General features: G+C 37.9%; 2 long non-coding RNA genes across 2 annotated transcripts in view; both read left to right on the top strand.

Annotated features, from left to right (window-relative positions):
* The window catches only part of LOC139959674 (uncharacterized), a 254502-nt gene that overhangs the window by 228111 nt on the left and 11940 nt on the right, over positions 1 to 14451 (top strand). The gene's annotated exons all lie outside the window — the stretch shown is intronic.
* LOC139960475 (uncharacterized) lies at positions 147 to 12500 on the top strand. Its single transcript, XR_011790530.1, has 3 exons — positions 147 to 505; positions 8488 to 8591; positions 12371 to 12500. It is a non-coding gene; the product is annotated as an uncharacterized lncRNA (long non-coding RNA).

The following is a 14451-nucleotide window of genomic DNA, read 5'->3' as shown; positions in this document are numbered from 1 at the left end:
TGTCACAGAATGTTAGCACCAATCAAAATAGATCTCAGAGAAGATTTAGGGTTTCAGCCAATCGCACGCATTTCCTGGATAAACAACATGTCTGCGCCCTTATGCCGACCCCGGTTTCAGTGGTGTACATGGAATTAGGTTAGTAATAGCCAAGGCCCATACTTACAGTCACTTTATCAACCAAACAAGTGAAGCCTTCAGTTCCTATTTTTGATATGAACGCAATGCATGTGTGCCCGGTGACTGTGTTGAGGACTGCCAAGTAAAAGTGGTCGGATTTGCACAGAATAATGTTATTGCGTTACTTGACAAGTCGTCCATATGACTTCAAGTTACACACAGAGTGAGACTGGAGTAGGCTAGGCCCTAATAATTAAATAGGCAAAGGCCTAGCACTTAAGTTTATGTTAACGTTTACAGCTCATATAGCATCTGCACCTAATTATCTGAAAACGAAATTCATGATGAGGGACGTGTTGAAGATTCGTGTGGATCTTCCAGACAGGTTGGTCTAGCTTTATATTGTTGGCCGTGGCTATTCTTACAACTAGTCGTAACAATGATTTATTAACTATTCTTACGACATTGGCGAATTCATGCATATGAATTAAATAAAGCAACTTCGCATGTAGTAGCGGTAACCCTTACCCCTAACCTAACCCTAACCCAACCCCTAACTGGGAAATATTGTTACTCCTAGTCGTAAAAATAGTACTCCTAGTCGTAAAAAAGCTGCGTTAAAGCAACTGCGCATGCTTGAAAGGGAATTATTGTTACGACTAGTCGTAAGAATAGCCACTTTGTATAATGTTTCTTCTCCAGTCCTAATTTTGTTCAAACAAGAGGATATTAATTATTCCTATTCCCCCATGATATTTCAGAAATAGGCCTATGGTAGATTTGAAGACAAACAATGGTCTGTTTGAGATATTGAAATGCACATTTGGTCTCCAACTGAGTAAACTCATTGAACTTCAATAGGCCTGTACATGTTATGATATTTGTTGTAAATTGTGATTGGCCTTTAATAATATTGTCGGCAAAAAACATTTTTACAGGTTGCACAAGATTATTCTTTCCCTGATGAAGTCTTCTCAAAATCTGTGGGCTGTGTGGGATGCAATGTATTCTCCATATAGTGAAGATTTACTCCACATCCATGACTGATTCATCATATTCATACATTCATCCCCCTGCTGATGGTTCTCCAAAGTTTCATTCCCCATGTGTGGCAATTGTATTGAGGGATGATTTGACATTCAACTCCAAAATTGGACTTCAGTTTTTAAATTCCAGGTGCTAGAAACATAGACCAAATTGATTTCTTTCTTTTTGGAACTTGTTAGGCCATTATATAATCTGTTCTGGTGATGCAGAATTCATTCAGCAGGTGGTTCAATTCCATCAACAGATATCATACAGCCAAACAGTTTCCAAAGAGAAGGTCAAGTATTCGGCACCATCATGAGACTTGTAACAAAAGGAATTACAGGAGTTTTCAGTGGCAAAGCTCTCGTTGAATTTCCTCACATTGTCTACTGTACATAGGAATTTTCTCTGTGATAATCTCGCTTTCTATTGCCCATCACTCTACACAGCAAATGTGAATGGTAGGGGTAATTTTAATGTAATCATGACTTCACTATAGACCATCCACTGGTGTTCCAATGAAAGACTCAAAATGAGTTGTTAGCTCGGCAGCTAACTTCAGTTTAAACAACAAAAACTTTTAAAAGGAAACATGTTTGGATGGTGCCATCTCATATCTTGGAACTACTGGAACGGATAACTAATATATATATTTATATATAGAGAAGAACAGGGTCATTCCGCCTCAAATCAACCAATTTTCTGAAAAGTTCCCAGGTGACCCCCTCAGAATTAGATGAAATTTCATCAGAATGATTGAGTATGTCCCAAATGAACACATACAAAAAATTAAAATCATACCCCATGTCGTTTTCGAGATATGGCCCGTTGAAATTTGGTCGTTGCGGCCATTTTGCTCGTTTGCCATTCGCAAAAGTGACTTTTGTGATATTTTCCGACTTTGAAAGCTCATAATTCAGCCTTCGTACCAGGTAGAGAGCTCAAAATTGGTATTCTATCTTACTTTTTGCCAAAATTTATGTATCTGCACTCAATTTAACTGTATCTCCTTTATTTTTCTGGTTATGATCACCCAAAGTAGGCACTTTACTCTGTCAAAAATGTTTTTTGTGATTTTTAAGGTCACCCTGTATCCACATGAGAGGTCACATGAATCCTATATTCCTTGGGTATTATCTATGGTTGCATGTCTATACCCATAAGCAATTATAAGCCCACCAATGCATTAATTAAGAAATGGCATGGGGCCAAAGTTGGCTCCAGCCAGAAAAAGGTCAAAAAGACCCCGCCCTTCTTGACCCCGGTTGACCCCGCGATCAATTGAAACATTGATTGAAATTTACACTAGTTAAATATATTAATAATATCTACTTGTACATCAAATTTTAGCTTTGGCACTCAACTCCTTCATGGTATGGTGGCAATTTGAATATTAGACGTTTTTCGCACATTTTTTAACAACTGCGTACACTAAGTTAATATCATACAGTGTATTTCAAGTTTGAAGCTTGTGTAATGTATTTTTTGCAGTTAGAAAATAGATTGTTTTTATTATTGTTTTTAGAAATGGGTTGATTATGCATGTGTTCCACTGCAATGATCACTTCAGTTAACCCTCCAATAGGCTGGTCCCTCATACCTGTAGTGCCTCAAAATCTCCCATAACACACGACACAATTTGGAGCCTTATATACAGTACAGTAGTATACAGTACTGTTGTAGAGTTTTTGTAGAGAAACATGGATTAAACCACACAATACAATTTAAATCTGCCAGTACTTAAAAGAATAGTCCAGGTCAAAATTTCTTTGTGATGTTTAAAAGAGGAACATAATCCAAGCATTCTGATGAAATTTGCATTCACTTCCTATGTACCTTTTTTGAGATATTGACAGTTAAAGTTGCCACCTTTTGGTACTAAAAGTGAACTTGGAGCAAACGGATTTGACGTCATTGTTGCACTATGATAACTAAAGCTATTTTTTTCTGTAAAATTTATGTCTAATTTTATACTCCACAATTGGATGCATCCATAATGTTAATGTACCATAGGTGGTATTTTATAATCTTCACATCCCCTTTAGACAAACTAGTATTCCTATCCAATTATGGTCAAATCAATAGACTGAAAAATACAGAAAAAAGAAAACATTATTTTTCAGTGTGCAACTGTGACATCACACCTGTTTGCTTCAAGTTCACTTTGGTAGAATATCAGATAACTTCAACTGTCAATATCTCAAAAATGGAACATACTGTAGGAATTGAATGCAAATTTCACCAGAATGCTTAGATTATGTTCATTTTTAAGATACAGTATATCATAAAGAAATTTTGACCTGGACTTTTCTTTTTAGACTCGTGTCTGTCTTACTGCTCTCTGGCTTTAAAGCAGCATTTTGCATTTGGTCACCGTTTTCCATTTTTTTGACAAGTCCATCAAGTTTTTTACATATATCAATCACAAAACAGCAAACTAAGATATTAGCCCATTTTTTCCTGTCAAAAGCGTTAATTGGCGAGTAGTTAAGGACATTTGTAGATAATGTGAAAAGTGTCCTCCGACAAATTACACATTTCATATTAATCGCATCTATACAGTTCCCCCAACCCACTAGTTTGAACTCAACCAATCAGAGATGCAGGTTTAGTTTGAGCCGTCGCTAAATATAGCTTCAAAAACGTCGAGTGGGTAACTTGTTACAACCAGCAAGCTGGTACTCTAACAACTCCCTGGTTCAACTGCCATAGACAATCTACACAAATCAAGCATGGTGTTGTATTACATATCGATCAATGATGTGCGTCGCTTTTAAATATTCCTATTATGGGTGAGGTTTATTGGGATCCCAACGGAAAATATCTTCGAGAAATACAAAGTTAAAAGTTGATAATTTTTCGACTTTTATGCCACCATTTGAAATAAGATTTGAATAGATAAGCTAGTTATGTATGTTGTTATGGCATCGAGGAATCAGTGAGGTTGAAAAAAACCATAGAAAAGAACGCAAAATGCTGCTTTAACCTAACCCAGTCCCCTTTTCCCCCCTCATGCTATACAAACACTGGTAACTCATTTGTATAAACCTTTTGAACAATATCACCTGTGTGTCACATGTAGACACTACATTCTAGAACAATACTACCAGTGTGTCACGTGCAGACACCATCATAAACTATAGCAGGAATACGATCTCATCACATTTTTATACCCATTGATGTTGGAAAGATTGAGAAGCTGCGACTCTCCAATGACCAACCACTGCAAAATTGTGCCCATTAGAGACCATGCAGAGGAGAGAGAATCCATTTCTGCTAGTATTCAACCTCAGGCTGACACGAAAGAGTACCAACCAAGCGTTACATGGCTGGAATGTACGACAATGAGTGGTACATTGGTTAAAGTGGAAATTTCAGAGGAAGAAAATTATGTCTTTGTGAAGTTAATGAAACAAACCAAGAACTCCAATGCACTTCCTTGGCCACAAAACACCCACAATAATTGTTGGATACCATTCTGAGCTATTATTTGTGTCATCAGTGCTCCAGAGTTACAGGGACATGGAAGCAGCCAGTACACTCTTCCTCATGAATACTTAAAAAACCATTCCAACCAAACTGCAAGCATTCATCAAGTAAACAAATTAAAGTGTGCTAACTTGTATATAAAGTCACACTGCAAGCATTCATCAAGTAAAAGAAATTAAAGTGTGCTAAACTTGTTTTACTTGTATATGGACATCCATGTGTGGTAAGAAAACTGTATGGACATTGAAGCATTGAGAGTTGTGACAGAACCAGTAATTTAAATGTGCGTGAATCGTTAATGATGTGATTAAATGTCATTAATTTGACCTAAAACAATTTGTTATGTTACATTTTGATTCAGCTGACTGAAACAAGGATACAATGATCATATCACTCATTATTATACTATGATTACATGACAAATATATAAGCTTGAGATTAAAAAATGTGCGAAAAACGTCTAATATTGAAATTGCCACCATACCATGAAGGAGTTGAGTGCCAAAGCTAAAATTTGATGTACAAGTAGATATAATATATATATTTAACTGGTGTAAATTTCAATCAATGTTTCAATTGATCGCGGGGTCAACCGGGGTCAAGAAGGGCGGGGTCTTTTTGACCTTTTTCTGGCTGGAGCCAACTTTGGCCCCATGCCATTTCTTAATTAATGCATTGGTGGGCTTATAATTGCTTATGGGTATAGACATGCAACCATAGATAATACCCAAGGAATATACGATTCATGTGACCTCTCATGTGGGCACAGGGTGACCTTAAAAATCACAAAAAACATTTTTGACAGAATAAAGTGCCTACTTTGGGTGATCATAACCAGAAAAATAAAGGAGATACAGTTAAATTGAGTGCAGATTCATAAATTTTGGCAAGAAGTAAGATAGAATACCAAATTTGAGCTATCTACCTGGTACGAAGGCTGAATTATGAGCTTTCAAAGTCGGAAAATATCACAAAAGTCACTTTTTGCGAATGGCAAACGAGCAAAATGGCCGCAACGACCAAATTTCAACGGGCCATATCTCGAAAACGACATGGAGTATGATTTTAATTTTTTGTATGTCTTCATTTGGGACATACTCAATCATTCTGATGAAGTTTCATCTAAATCTGAGAGGGTCACCTGGGGACCACTGGTTGATTTGACATGGAATGACCCAACAGCTCTCAGCAAACTGGTTAGCCATGTGTATGGAAATATCTGTAGTTAGTGGACCTGCAGTTTCCCACCGGGATGCTCTGTAGGCCCATATGTTTAAACAAAAGAAATTTTTATTACACACATAGGCATACATCTCTCATCAGAAACTATGAAGTTGTGCAAATTGTTGAACTATGCAAATATTACAGCATGTTGTCATGGCTGAGCTAACAATGGATGTTTTTGAGCACCTCTCGTCAAGCCAATGTGTTCATAAGCACCATTAGATGACTGCATGGAAATAAACCCATATTTTCACTTGTAATCCATTTGTGCTTAACTTTGCAACTCACCACCCCAGATAAAGTTATCATGAACAATATTCATCTTGTATAATGTTCTCCAAATTTCTCCCACTTATTATTTGCTATTCTGTGTTCCCCAGTTTTCCATTAAGGACATGCATTAGTCACTGATTCACATATTAGGGCAGGGTCAAGCGGTAACGGAGGGACATTTGACTGTTTTCCTTACACATTTTGTCTCTCTTTGCATTAGTTTGAGGGAGTATGTTGCAATTTCTTTTGTGGTTATCTAGACAGGTAGTTACTTGCTTCATACCCATAAACTTAATTCTTGTAGCTGTTACTGTAGGGAAAATATGGCATGATAAACATCATGGTAACGGAGGGACACAAAATGAACACGTGTTTTCACACTTTTTTTGGAAGATGTCAAATCCACTGTTCTTAAGTTGCACTGACCATGTAACTTATATCAGGTGTTGGCTGGTACATTGCTTCACATACACCAAGGAAAAATTAGATGAACAGGCATCAATTGTCAAATCTACAGCTGATTTCGTACAGTAACGGAGGGACAATTCCGATGGTAACGGAGGGACACAAAATGTTCAACGTTGTTTAGTGTAGCCTTTTGCCTGTTTTGCTGCTTAGATTCAATATTTTTATTGCTGATGGACTAAAAGTTATTTTACTTAGGGAAACAAGGATAAGAACATTAAACCAACAGCTATGTTCACCAAAACAATAGCAATTTTAGTGGTTAATAAAAATGTAAGAAAAAATAGTAAGAAATTGAATAAAAGAACAAGTTTAAACAGACCACTCTTCATCATTTAGCACTCTCTAACTGCATTATTAGCAACTGTTGGGGGGGGGGGGTGGGCTGGTGGCTAGTGCACTTCAAAACAAGTCAGTTAATCACATATTTAAAGTAGACAGTTCACAGGTACTGTACTGTACCATGTGCAGAAAGGAAATTTCATTACAGTAGTATGCCAGTCACATTTTGTCTTCCAAATACTACTAGTACTTTGCAGAAACCACTTGGTGCAGTAATTGATACTGGGCTTAAAAGTGAAATGCTGAGGTAACTTCTAACTTTAATGAAAAAACCATACTGTAATAATGCAGTGGTAGTATAACAATTTAACAACTAATAACAATAATAAAACAAAAACATTTTGAGACATAACATGATACAGTTACAGTAGCTACTATACTGCAGAAAGGTTCAGTATGCCTGAATGTAATATTTGTGGATTAGAAACTATAGCTGAATTAACTTCCTGCGATTATTTATAAACTCAAAACAAAATAACAATATCATAAAAATAAAAAACAATATTCCAATCACGACTACTGTATGCTTTGAACATGTCTGCAAACTTTTCTATTATTTTAATCCTGATCAACAAATTTTGAGTTTGCTCTTGCTGAAGGAAAGTGGCTTTGGAAGCTCTTGCAAATGAAAGAAAATGTCCTTGATTCTCACAGCTGAAATATTGCTCACAGTTTTGAACTGGTTGGCATCAGCAGTGTATGAATGAAAACTTCCATTCTGTACCTTCCAGCCAGTGTTTGTGGTGTGTTTTTTTTCTAACTCAAATGTAGCTTTCCTTTGACTTCCATGACTTCACATTCTGAGGAATTTATTAATGCTAGTCAAGCTGTTGGTCTCCTCACATAGACAGGAAGTCAAGAATTCCATTTTAAGAACACAACTACTTAGCAAGTAAACTCCCACTGGCAGGAATCTGTGCACAATCTTGCATTAAACAATTGTCCCTCCGTTACTGGTAACGGAGGGACACTACTTCACTTGTTCTTTATTTTAGCATAAAAGTAGCTAACTCCTTGGTTTAACATTTCTTTAGTGGTTAACCCTATGAAAGTGTTTTATACAAATTATGAAATTTTTCCAGCATTTAATGACTGAGAAATTAAAAAAAATGTATTTTTTTGGTAACGGAGGGACAGGTAACGGAGGGACAAATCAGGTAATTAGCAATTACTGCTAATTGACAATTTATAGACATTGAAGGGGAATTTTGCCTGTGATATGCATAATATTGACCAGTACTACTAGGCTGTGTAAGTAATCTTTCTAAGTCGTCTTTGTACTAGGAAAAATTTGGTTTTAAAAATATCCCCAAAATTCAATAATTTTTGGCATAACACAAGTGCAAATTGGCATGTGTTATATATGTCTATAACTTGTTATTAAATTAGTATATTTTTGTTCTGCAAGCACAGTGGTAAAATATAACTCTTTACCTATCTAGCCATACCACATTTGACCATGTTCTGTACATTTCCAATTTCAACCCAATTGTTACATTTCCCTTGACCCTGCCCACTATCTGTCTAATTTTTGTCCATTTTAAGGCACTGTACCACCCCAGAAGTGTTTAATACTGAAACTGGTAAATGGAAAGTGGTGGACACAGCATACATAAGCCTATGGAGGAACATTACCTCAAAAAGTGCAGGTACTTTATGAATAATTGGATTCATATCCACATACTGTATAGTTAATGTTGTGCATAGTGAGTGTGTCTGTAAAAGTAGAAGGTGAGGTTGATCTCATATAGAATGGTATATCAAGGCAGTGTCCAGTAAAAAGGAGACTTCAACTGCAATAGCAATTATCTCTTGATAATATATAACAAAATGACAATATGTGAGGAAGTGAGTGGGGTGGGAATTGGGGACAGCATAATGAACACATAAATTGGTATCACTGTTCCTGTGGCTATGTAAAGGTCTCTTGGAATTTCTTTATATTCTTGCAAGGAAAAAGTTAATGAGTAAAATGTTTATGCAATACAGAGGCCGGGTAAAGAAAGTAGATATGCAGGCGCGTATCCAGGATTTTCAAACCCGGGGGGCGCGAATTACTATCTAAGCGGAGCGCCACCATCGGTTGGCGCGCAGCGTACAAGAAAATTTCTTGTTTTGAAACCCCCCTAGATCACCGGAAACGGCACTTCTCGGGCTTGAAATGACCAACCAGATGTACACTTTTTGCCTGAGAACCAGGTATTTCCTAATAGTTTTTTTTTCCATCCATAACCTTTTTGAAGTTTGTCAACCCGGCACACATCATGTTCGACCTGATGGCATCTCCTGTGGGTCTTTGCTTTTCTAGGTGATTCTACGTCGCGGCCCACAATACCCGTCAGCCCCACTTTTCAAGGTTTTAAGCCCCATATTTGTTCAGAATTTGAAAATTCACATTTCTCGTGAATAAACTCACTTGAAAACATACCCATAATGTTGTACAAAATTTCATCTATGGACAACCAATATAGAAAAACTTCCTTGAACCCCTAACAGACCGGTCAAAATTGCACGAGTAGAGGGAAGTGTGATGCAGAATGTTGGTCAGAAATTTTGGAAAATTCAGACACAGTTAATTTATTGGTGTACAACATTAAAACCTGTTATAACGGCTATTATAAAACTTGGTTGAAGGAAATGAAAAAAATAGCAGATATTTCCTTCAACCGAACACTACACACATAGGCGTAGGAGGCGCGGCGGCAGTGGCGGAGCTAGGGGTATTGGTCAGGAGTGGCGAGAATGGTCTGTAGGAGCGCTTTCGACACTATCTAAGCGGAGCGCCACCACTGGTTGGCGCGTAGCGTACAGAAAATTTTTGAATAAAGATACTCCCTAGATCGCCGGAAATGACCCTTTCCGGGCCTGGCTAATTTGCAGATAAACGAAGAATAAGGTGTCATCGCCAAATGACACCAACAAAATGTGAGAAATGTCAATAAGTAGATGAGAGCGCAATAAAAAAGTTAATAATCTAGAATAAGTAAAAAGTGGTAAAGAGCTGAAAAAGGCGCCAGCAGTCCATTTGAGTCCGTCAGGGGGGGGGGGCATCCACCCCTCCCCCGACCGTATGGACGCTCCGCCACTGCGCGGCGGGGGTGCAGCCCCTAATTCGCCATTACTAATGTAAAAGAGAGTTTTGACATAATTGGACCTCCATGCTTTTTATACATCTACATGAGACATGTCGTTGTTTACATTAGCATCCCGAGAAATACTGCGCAATTTGAACGGACCGTACGGTACATGATGGCATGCGATGTAATAACCGATGCTTGCTTATATGATATTGACATGAACGCGCGCTTCGCGCGAAAATTTTTGGTTATTTTTTCAGGCAAGTCGGACAGAGAAGCACTGAGACATACTGCTAAACCAGTTGGAAGGCCCGTGACTACCTTGCTTGGAAAAATAAAGTCGCAATTCAAGGACATTAATATTAACAGTTTCGAGGAAGCAATAAACCTTGCGCAAGATCGTAAAACGTGGCGGAGGTTAATCACTGAGCATGTCGAATAGACGAGACTCAACTTACTACTACTTACTAAGTCGGACAGTTTTGAGGCTTTTCATCCTGGAACGCCATTTTCATGCTCACTCATATGATGTGATATCTGCTGTTTGCGTTACAAATTCGAACAGGCGCGTAGCGAGGAATTTGCCAAGGGAGGGGCGAAGCCTGTAGGCAAATTATCTAAGCGTAGCGCCACCATAGGTTGGCGCGAAGCGTACAAGAAAAATTTGGCCGAAAATGCCTCCCAGATCGCTGGAAATGGCACTACCCAGGACCATTTGTTAGCGCGAAGCGTACAAGCAAATTTTGGCCGAAAATGTCTCCCAGATCGCTGGAAATGACACTTCCCAGGCCTTGTAAGTTGCCTCTAAGCACTTTCTATTTTGAAATTACTTAGCGATATCATTTAAAAAAAATGCTGAATGGGGGGGGGGCGGGCGGTCGCCCCCATCCCAAAATGCGACATGTTCCCCGACGACACGGTCGAGTTCGAGACCAGCCACAGTTGGTTTCATAGCACAATTCTACACACGCGTTATGATAGACCATATATAGTACATATATAGATCATTAGTGAGAGAGGAAAATGGAAACGTCAAAAAATGGAGTTGTCGGTGTAAGGGGTAGGGTGAGTCACACTTTTACGAAATCATTGATCCGTCACTGGCTACCCTTCAGCGCTGTAATGATGTCACTGTTCCTCTTTCTCTCCCCGGTGTCTTCGCGTTTTTCTTTTACTCCCTCCTTTTCTCCTTTTTCTCTCTTTCTTCTTTTTCTTTTCCCTTCCTTCCTCTCCTCCTCCTCTTTTTTCCCCTCTTTTTTCCTTTTTTCTTCTCTTTTTTTTTCTCTCCTCTTTTTCTTACCCGGGGGGCGCGCGCCCCCAACGCCCCCCCCCTGGATACGCACCTGATATGCATTAAGAGTGTTTCAAGTATATCACTAATTCCAGGTGGGGTTCCTCTTAAAGGTATGCTATAATGGCCCCAAATATGCTAGATATTCAAATATGGTCACCTTTGGTCAAAATTATTAAACTTTTTTTTTATTACAAACTTTGAGGAAATTTCCTAACTGGGACATTTAGTCATCTTGTGTGTCCTTAACAATTTCTTAGAACAGTTTGTATAGTAAAGACCTCCAGGAAAGTACTTTTTAAAAACTTCTAGCAGTTATAGCATGCTATAATTTGGGACCTATACTGACTACCTTTAAAGCCAAAAGTTTGACTTATCTCTGTGCCAAAATACCCCCAAAAGTATGGACAAGTATTGTTATTCTATAGTGGCTGACACTGGGAACCACCACCTGTCAGTCAGAACTTTGTAGTACTTTAGGGTGGAGGTTGAGGGGGTGGGGGTATCTGACTAAAACTGAGAGGTGTTGCCAATTAGAAGCATAAACACAGTATGTCTTCTGGGAAACAATATTCTTGATAGGGTTACAAGCAAATCATTTAAAACAAAGAAGAAATGGAAAAATAGAGACTTAACATTAAACATAATGGTAACCTATGGGTTTTCTCTCCTGACCAATGCAGTAAGTACAAGGCACCTCTCAGTATGTGAAATGACTGTGTTTATCTAATGGTTTTAATTTGTTCTTTTTTAATTGAGAACTAGCCATCCATCATATCATCATCATAGCATATGAGTAAGAGTATAAACTTCTAGAAATAATTAAAAAATCATTGATTTCAATGCTTCATACTCATGGTTTCGTGGGCAAAGACTTTGTGTAATACCCTGTAATACCCAGGACACCTTGAAGCAGGAGCCACGACAAAGCAAAAACATGAGAAATGATCTGCAGAAGTTATGAACAGTTGTTGATTTTTTTTTAACTTCCTGATATCTACAAAATATATTGTATTGCTTCCTAACTATTCGTTTATTTTACTACATTTTATTCATGAAGGCACCAATTCAATGCAAAGTGTGTTTCTTGAAATGCCGCGACGATGGAAACAGTTGCTGACAACATCTGAAGTACGGTGGTTTGGAGCATTCAGTGTTTATGTGGTCCAAGCATGTTACAGCATTTGTTGAATGAATAGTGAACCATAATAACTTGCACACATCCACTAAGAAAATCGGAGGGGTGAGGTGGGGAGGGTGGGCGGGTCGAGAGTTTCAGGTACATCAATCCATGGGCAACTACTTAATGTATAAATGCCCTAAATATTATTATTCATCATCATTCTTATTGTTATTATTATTATTGTTGTTGTTACTATAATTACTATTATTATTATTGTCATTATCATCATTCTTATTATTATTGTTGTTGTTACTATTATTATCGTCATCATCATCGTTATCATGATTATTATTATTATTATTATTGGAAAATCGTTGTTGTCATCATTATTACTATTATTAAGTCTTCGGAGGGGGTGGAGTGGTATAGGCAGCTGGGATTGTAATGATTTTTACAGTACATTTCAATTAAGTTTATTTCAAGCTCTTTATCACATCTTTTCTCTTAACCTATATATTCATATTTTGTGTACCTCGTGTATTTTTACATTTATACTATATTTTTGGTTTGAAATAAAAAGAATAAAATAGAAAAGTCTGAGTCATTGTATTACAGTTGCTGTAGTTCTCTGGGCATTATATCCAGAAACAGGCCTCTTTTTGATTCCTTGCCAAAGGCTGAAGAAATCAATGCGATGGTGATTGGGTGGGTTTGCGGGTGTGTGTGTGCGTGTTTGTATGTAACACTTTCTTGTAAACACGATATCTCAATAATTGAAGCTTGTATTTAACTCATACTCTACATGTGGGTAACCCATATTAGGACTATTATTGTTTTCGGTGGAGGTCAAAGGTCATTTGAGGTCACCAGAGGTCAAACTAAAAACCACTTAAACTGCTTGTAAACACAATATCTTATAGGTGGGGTAACTTGGAAGGATTTCATACTTAGTATGTAGATGGCCCATATTGTGTAGAAGATCCCTATTATATTGGACACGGGTCAACAGTCATTTGAGGTCAGCAGAGGTGAAAGTCTGGAAAACTTGTAAAAAAATTACTCTACAAGTGAAATTGCGTTAATTTCCAACAAAGCACGTAGATTGCCTTTGGTGAGAACAAAATCGCTGTGGAATTCCATGCGTGTCAAACTTCCTTTGAGGTCAAGAGAAGTAGTTTTCAGAAAACCCATTCTACGGTACCCATCATCGACCATACTGTCATCACATACATGTTTCTGCCCTACGATGATGCGCAAGCCTATATCATTTCGTCGTCCGAATCAGGCATCCGTACAAAAGTGTCGCAACGAAACCGGTATACGAGCTGCATTTAGCGTAAGTTACTGAGTTCCTGTAGGTTCTCTCTGGCCTGTATCTTTGTAGTAAGCAGTAAGATTTTGATATGTACTTGGTACGTCGATGATCCATATCAATTAAAGAACCCTATTGTTTTGGTGAAGGTCAATACAGCCCAAACTGTGAAACCTACAAACATGATATATCCAAATCTCTCAAGTTGAAATCAAAGCCCTAACAAAATTTCTCCTATGGGCAAGGAATCACTAAATCTTTGACTTTCTGGTTTCTTATTTGCTCATTACTAGGCTGCTCATTGTCCTTTTGTAAATGATGTATTCATCCTTTAAGAAAAGTGAATAATAAAGAAAAATACCCCAGTAGCACGGCTAATAAATGAGCAGTGATGTAAGATGTTTGAATAGCTATACCTACCGGACCAAAGTTCAGCAGGCTGATTCGAAATATACCAATAACAGATGAGAACAATTTGCGGAAGGAAGGAGTGCTTCTATATAAACCTTTACATGATGAAATGATACACAATAGTGCACATGTTTTGTAGCCTATATAGTCCAATACACCTGTTTTCTTAAAGTTATTCCGTAAGAGTGGGGGGGGGGGTCTTTGAAGGGGGGAAGGGTCCGATCTTCGAATTTTATAGCTTATTGGGTCACTAGTTCCCAATCATATTCGAGACGGATGCTCATACCATTTCTGG

Source organism: Apostichopus japonicus, chromosome 19, assembly GCF_037975245.1.
Source record: "Apostichopus japonicus isolate 1M-3 chromosome 19, ASM3797524v1, whole genome shotgun sequence".
Classification (NCBI taxonomy): Eukaryota; Metazoa; Echinodermata; class Holothuroidea; order Aspidochirotida; family Stichopodidae; genus Apostichopus; species Apostichopus japonicus.
The sequence above is the reverse complement of the archived record's forward strand: the minus strand, read 5'-3'. Positions and strand labels throughout refer to the sequence as shown.